Here is an 8,490-nt window from a genome sequence, read left to right as displayed (position 1 = left end):
AGAAACAACCAAAATAAAGCCTAGTATTCCTGTCCATCTAAATCTCATCACATCGTCCAGGTCCTGAAATAGATATAAAAATACCTTGCATGCAACGGTAAATGAGAGATCCGTTGGTACTTCCTAAATGAGGGTTGATGCAGTCCTTTACTGGTTCTTTTCTTTATTGCAGTTGGTAGTCCTGCAGTTTCCTTACTCCAAAATTGTAATGTCAAAAAGTGAAGTTTTTCTTCCGAATATTTGGTTCCTCTAAAAAAGATCTTCACTGATGCTTTTCGTTGGTTTTGTTTATTCTCCTACTTAAACCTAACAGAGGTAATCACGAAATATTTCTGAGGTATAAAAGATAAATGATTGTTCGTATTTGTATTCACGATAAAACACTCTCTACACAGCAGGAAAAGAAAACTTAACTTCTCATGCTGAAGCGGCAACTGAATAACTCGTCTGTAAACAAATACCTTCTTACCTTAGGTAAGGAGGTATTGGATATATATATATATATGTATATATTTATATATATATATATATATATATGATATATATATATTCTATATGTATATATACATATATATATATAGATATATATATATTATTATATATATATATATATATATATATATATAAAATATAAAATATCTATATATATATATATATACATATATCCAATGTAGAGGATATTAAATATATCTTCTATTATGGTAGTTTGAAATTCATTGCTCCACTTGTTCTGAAAATTATCATTGTTTTTCATCATTATGAACTTGTTCAACGAGATTACTTAATACATTTCTAGATCCCCATAGAGCCTGAACAAAGGGCGATGGTTTATAATAAGAAATGAAAAGGGAATCAAATAAAATGAAAGAAGTTGTCAGCAGAGTGTCAAGAGACAGCAAGCAGAGGATGGAGAGCAAAAAGCAGAAAGCCCCCAAACCCTCTCAAAGGGATATTTGCGATGTAAAAGGAAAAAATGATCTTTCTTTTAGGGGAGACCTGAAATGGAAATTAATATCTTTAGACTTTAACATTTAAAAAAATAATGGAATTTGTGTCTGAAGTAGAAAGAATTCTAGTCATGTTTATGACCATGTTCTGACGGTAGTATTTAAGTAGGTGGAAGGAAAAGATCCTATAATATTTGAAGACTTCTCCGTCTGTTATTGTGAACAAAATACGATCAGTCGTTACCTCAAAGCTTCTTCCATCCTTCCTTTGACGCTCTTTCAAGTAAATTGCTTCTCTCTCTCTCTCTCTCTCTCTCTCTTTTGAATTTCGCACTTATGTAGAAGTTCAAATGAATGGTCAAAATTTAGAAGAATCTCATTAAGAGTATTTTTTCTTGCCAGTATGAAAATAAAAATGAAACTTTTTCAAACATGGACACTCAAAAAAACCAGGTATAAAACTGACGCATTTTTACTATGACCGAATATACAAACTAAAAGAATGATTTATATCGTCAAAATACGGTGGCGCAGCAAATAATTAAGACAGTTAGAATCCAGTTTTGAATTAGCCATCATCGAATTACAGCACAACAAAAACATGACGCCATTTTAGCGAGAGGAATATTCAGGCACATTTCCATACTGTGCTAAGGTTTGTGTTTGTTCCAAAGCACAAGTGATTTGTTTCTCGATGTTATTAAAAGAGGCTAATTGCGCTGGAGTGGAAATTCAATCATGAAGCGGTGGTGGGAGAATGTTTATTGAATTATGAGAGGCGCCAATTATACAAACAAATATTCAGTTTGCAAAGACAACTGGTTACGAAAGCTCTCAAGCGGTCTATTCGAGTACTTTAACGTTTGCCCGATAGATAGTTGTTGTACTACAAAGTCCGACTATTTACAATAACGGGGAAAAATTATTATCATTATTATTATTAGTATTATTTTTGGTAGTAATAGAGGTGGAGGTTGCTGTTGTTGTTAATGCTGTAGTAAATATTCTTGAAAGATTTAGGTTTGATAGATAATAATATACTCTATTATAAAGAACAATAATTTGAGATAGATCAGTGTACAAATAAATACCTGTCATTAAACTGAAAGGTAGATTTCAGTAATTTTACATGGCATATTGGTTTCCTAAACCCATTAAGCCAAATACTGACTGACTGTCAATAGAAAAGAAGAAATCTACTAACATACAGTGATCTTAACCGGTTTAATTTCAAGAAAAACGAAAACTTCGCTACGAAGGATTTAACCTGGAAAATGTGCCCTCTTGGATGTTGATATTTACAACCGAGAACAAAATTCCAGCCATCTGGCTACAAAACGATTAATTCTCATGACAGCAGTGTTATGTCAGCAACAGATTATATGGTTAAAGATCTGCAATAAAGAATACGTGAAAATGAAATAATTGGAGATATTAATTCTGAACTGAAATAAATTGAATAGATTAATTCAAGAGGGTATAAATACTGTCATATAACCTTCGTTACTTCTATACTAACTTTCATGTAAATTTGTATTCATATATCAAAAGATAGGTTTCACAGTATGCTAGGAATTAAATGAAAGACAGCGTTCAAAGATTCAAAGATCATATAGCATAATGAAGAGCAATATTTTACTTAAAAAACAGGTGAATATCAAACTCCTGGTGATATGAAAAATAGTCGAAGGCTCTCTGTAAAAAATTCAGGCTATCGGCTTCATCACCCTAAGAAAACGATGATTTACTTCTATAAGCCAGTAATCTGATGACGTTGGAGAAACTATTATTGTCTGCGCTGCGTAACCAGTTCAAGTCTGCCTGTCTATCTGTCTGTCTATCTGTATTGTGCGCTTCTTCAGTCATCATGCTTCAAAGTATGAAATAAAAACACATCAACTGAAAATCGTCTTATATCTTTCCTACCATTTTTTTTTGAGCTCTGGAAATAATTTCTTACAGGGAAAACATTCATACCGAAATATTTTCTGACTACTGCCAACTTTCACCAGTGCATTGATAGGCACCGAATACTTCAGGATAAAAAAGAAAACAAAAATAATATCTTGATTTCCATTAGAAGCAAAATGATTTCAGCTATTGTTTCGAGATTATTTATATAAGAAATAAAAAAATAATCACTCTCTTTAACAATACATACACTAGACGGACAAAATGAGCATGAAAAAAAGGGCTACCAATCTGCTATTCGGATATAATTCATCCTCCATACACATTCATCGCAAACCGCCAGCTAATAATTCTTCTTAGATCGACTCGTGAATAAAATAAGAACAATGATGGAGATGCAATGTGGCCGGGTTTGTTTTATTGAGGAGGGAAGCGATATCTGTTACCACTTTATGGTTGCCACTATATATATATATATATATATATATATATAATAATATAATATGATATATATATATTTTATATATATAGGTATGTATATATATGTATATAAAAATTCTTAACAGGGTTCGATGATGTCACTCGGAAAATTAAAATTTCAGTTCTTCTAGCTCATGTATTTATTTACAAACAAGAGGCCTCTGTTTGTGACAGTGTGGGATTATGTAAAAACGATGGTTCTCTTCTCTCTCTCTTTCCTTTCCTTTATATATATATATATATATATATATATATATATATATATATATATATATATATACATATATGTATATATATATCTATATATATATATATATATATATATATATATATATATATATATATAGATATACATATGTAAATATATATATATATATATATATATATATATATATATATATATATATATATATATATATATATATATATATATATATATATATATATATATATATATATATTATAATGCTAGGAGGAAAATGGAAAAGCGAGAACTACCAACTTGCATATAGGCAAAAATGAATGAATCTGGTTATAAAGAGGTCTTACTTTTCCTTGGTTCTAGCTTAAAATCGTGAACAATATATATATATATATATATATATATATATATATATATCTATATATATATATATATATATATATATATATGTGAATGAAATATTATTTTTTTGTCAGGAAAATTAATGGCTTTTGTTTTTAATTTATATCCAGTTTTCAGAGTTACAGTCCTGAGCATCTGCTGAAATCGGCTGTAAAGGGATTTTATTGAGGCTAAAATAATACCTCTTTAATAGCAAACTAAAAACCTTATTTTTTTTTAATAAAACTTATTATTTCTGTTCAGAATTTCAAAAACCCATGGATCAGTTGCCAGTTCGATAGGATGTAGTCATGGAATATTCGAGAGTAAGTCAAATAAAGGGTAGTTTCTCTCAGCTCTGAGTATTTCAGTAATTACAAGTTTACCTGCCACCTGTGTATCAGTAACAGAATTGTGGAGACATCTTACCTAAACATATCTTTGTTTAGTCCCTAAACGAAATGAATTTGTTAAATTGAAACCTGTTTAATGATCTGAGATTCCTGTTTGTTTCTGGATAATGATCCTAATCCTATAAAAGCACGTGTTGATCAACTGTTGATCACATGTTAAAGATAAGGTGGACTGTTTATAGCCATCAGCGAAATGCAGCTTGATCGCTGTTTCCATTCAATAATCATCAGTTGGCGTGAATGGCACAGACACTTTCTCAAGTATTGGCAAACAGTATAAATCGTTGAACCCACTCAAGGAGTCATGTTACGGTTATTGTAAGTACAGAAACCCTAAAGCAAAATCTTATTATGCAATTTCAGCTAAATTGTAAGATATAGCCCTGGATATATATGTAAAGAATGTTTTTCCTTCATAAAGATGCAGTATTTTGGAGAACACAATTATTTTTTTCGTCGTGACTTGGTCGAGAGTTGTGAGAACCAAAGGTAAAATTCGCACAAAATAATATTAATTGTCAACAAACATGTCGAAGGTGTTCCGAGGGTAATTTGCAATACACATTTGCATTTGCTTTGCTGTTAGGTACGCGAATATCCTTTAGAACTTATTTTAAATATTTGACAAGTATTGAAATTACTTTTTTACCATTGTTTCAGTCACAAAGTTTCAGAAATATCGAATTTACTTCCAATAACCCTCGCATATTAGAGAAAGCATAAGGAAAACTTTCATATAAACTTGAAATCCCCTTATATTTTTCTAGCCTCATAACCAAAGGTGATTATGCAGTGTCATCGTATTGCGGAATATAGTTACCTCCAGACATTTCAACTGTGAGTTAAGGAAAGCTTTGACAGTATCCAAACATATGGACGAATATGTGTATATATATATATATATATATATATATATATATATATATATATCATATATATATATATATAACTACTAAAAGCCAACCATATGAAATGAAAGGTAATCCATTTCACATTGAACATAATGTTTTTCTCTCACTAACCTTCTCTTAATGATAAATGAAAGAATTGTTCTCTTTCATCTACAAAAGGAATTCTTTATACGTAGGAAACAAAAGGCCAGTTACAAATGAAAGAACACTCAAAGGAAAGGGTGAGGTGATGGACAGCGCTTTCCTCTGAACACGACTATGGAAAAATACCCGGCTGGAATTGTCTTTCATTTCAACAAAGACAGGTTAATGGAGCAATATATATTGCAAAGGATTCCTTCAAACAAAAAAGAAAAAAAGAAATAAACGCTTAAGAAATATATCTAATACGTCTTAAATTCAGCCATAATAGCGAAGGTTTTGTTCTTGCTTCATATAAAAAAGTAAATGTTTATTGAAGTATTTTATAAAATTGACACGAATAAAAATAATGATTATATTGTAGTAGTTTTACATTTCATTCCTTAAGAAGGAATTTCATTGCAAAGCATCAAATAATTTCCAGGGTATTCGTTCTTAGGACTTACACATGTGATGTATGGTAGGTTTGATGGACTGGTCAGGAAAAGGGTATTATGTTGCCCGTCCTAATGGCCTCTGCTATGAAAAGTAATGACTGGAAATGCGCCGTCCTATTTTTTCGGAAGTCCGTAAGAAATACCCGATTAAGTAGATGAAAAGAAAAAGTTGCTTCAGCTTCTCCCGACTTGGTCATGTAGCACTCAAAACGGTGGGCCTTTGATTCCAGAAAAATGCCTTCCTTGGGATTCACCAGATCTTTCTTTTCTCTCTTCGTCGAGGAATGGCCATTATGAGTCCCACTACCGTACAGCAAGAATAAGAGCAATTGAAAAGAGATATCAAAGAGAAGTCTGAGAAAGAGCGAGAGAGAAAAAAAAGAGGCTAAAAGAGACAGAGAGAGAGAGAGAGAGAGAGAGAGAAAGAGAGAGAGAGAGAGAGATTTGAATTATGCTACGCCCATTCATAACACCAAAGGAAATGTTCTCAAGAATGCTACTATTCAATACATATACGTTGATGACCTGTTTAATGACATTCGTACCTCCATTGTATATACATAAATTGTATTTATTTTTATTATTATTATTATTTTTCCTTTTGGTCTATCAGTCATCCAATTCGACTGTGTGGTTTTTATAGTGTGGGGTTCGAGGTTGCATCCTGCCTCCTAAGGAGTCCTTCACTTTTCTTAATATATGCGCTCTTCTGCATGAGTCCTTGAGCTACTTCATCATCTTGTTTTTCCAGATTCCTTTTCAGAGATCTTGGGGTCGAGCCTAATGTTCCTATGATTATGGGTACACTTTCCACTGGCATATGCCATATCCTTCCTATTTCTATTTTAAGATCGTGATACTTATCCATTTTATCCCTTTCTTTCTCTTCAACTCTGAAGTTCCATTGTATTGCGACATCAATGAATGATACGTTCTTCTTGATTTTGTCAATTAACGTTACGTCAAGTTTATTGGCATGTATAGTCCTATCTGTTCTCATACCATATAGTCGCTATAGTCGCAAATGATTTTTGCCTGATCGTTTTCTATCACTCCTTCAGGTTGGTGCTATTACCACTTATTACTGCAAGATAGATGGTGTTTCCTATACAGGCTCCAGTGGAGGCTTTTTGCAACTGAATCATGCCTCTTTTCGTACTGGTTCTGTGTAAGTGCCGGACATTCTCTTGTTATGTGATTTATGGTCTCGTTTTTCATATTGCACTTCCTGTTATGGGTGAGATGTTATTTCCATCTATCGTTCTTTGGACATATTAAGTTCCTAAGACCTAACCCTCTGCCGCTGTTAGCATTCCTTCTGTTTCCTTCTTGAGTTCTCCCCTCTGTAGTCATTGCAATATTTCATCGCTGGTCAGTGCTTTAGTCTGTCTCATGTACTGTCTACTGTCCGTGCGCTGGTTCGTTGTTCCATTCCTCCATTCTGTTTGTCATTCTTCTGTCTCTGTATATTTCTGGGTCTTCGTCTAACTGCCTATCAGTCCTTCTTCCCCATGCACTCCTTCTGAGCCACCGTTTTCCCGTTTTCCCAGGTTTTCAGATATTCCCCCCCTCCTCCCCCCAGTGCCCTGCTCTCGATGTTGATGCAGTCCTCAATGCTTAGTAGTCCTTTCCCTCCTTCCTTTCGCGCTATGTATAGTCTGTCCGTATTTGCTCTTGACTGTAGCGCTTTGTGTATTTTCATTTGTTTCGTAGTTTTCTTGTCTATGCTGCGGAGTTCAGCCTTCATCCAATCTACTACTCCTGTGCTGTATGTGATTACTGATGCTGCAAATTTGTTTTATGGCTTTCATCATATTTCTGGCATTGTGTTTTGATTTGAGTATCACCTTAAGTTTCTGCATATAATCTTTCCTGATCTTTTCCTTCATCTCTTGGTGGTTTTATATCCTCTCCTTCTATTATTCCTTAGTACTTTTATCCTGTCTCATCTATATGTTTGATGCTATTCTCAGCTGGGAGCTTTATCCTTTCAGTCTTTGTCACTTTTTTTTCAACAATAAAATTTCTATATGGTTAGCTGTCCTCATTTCCTCTTTCTTAGGGATATTTTTTCCTAGTCACGTTAAACATTCCGAAGATTTTTGTCACAACATAAAACGTTCAAGTCTTGATGCAGATTCTCTATCCACAAAAGTACCAGTACAGGGTGTTCTACAGTTTTTGAAATTATACTAATAAATGCAATAAAACCTAAAGACATACTGTAGAAGAAGCAAACATAATCTTTTACAGACCCCCTTAAGGCAAGAGGAGAGAGACACCCAACAATAAAATAAAAATCCCTCGACTGGACAGTATTAAGTTGATGACACGGTCTCTTGGAAACTAATCTTTTTGCCTTTACTTACCCAAATCCCTGATTAAACAAAAGCCAGTCCCCAAAGACACAGGAGTATACAAAATCTCATGCCTAGACTACGGCCAATCTTATATCGGTTTTACAGGTAAATCACTCCCCCAGAGATTAATACAAAATAAAAGGTCAGTTAGGTATGGATAACAGAGCTCTGCTATTTTCAACCATATAAATAAATATAACCACAGAATAAACTGGAACTTGTTATGTATAATTTATAGCAGCGATTGCCAGCAAAAAAGCCAGATGGTGGAATCAACTTTGATTAAATAAAGAAAAGTAATGAATAT

The sequence above is a fragment of the Macrobrachium nipponense genome, chromosome 21 (genome assembly GCF_015104395.2).
Source record: "Macrobrachium nipponense isolate FS-2020 chromosome 21, ASM1510439v2, whole genome shotgun sequence".
NCBI lineage: Eukaryota > Metazoa > Arthropoda > Malacostraca > Decapoda > Palaemonidae > Macrobrachium > Macrobrachium nipponense.
The sequence above is the reverse complement of the archived record's forward strand: the minus strand, read 5'-3'. Positions refer to the sequence as shown.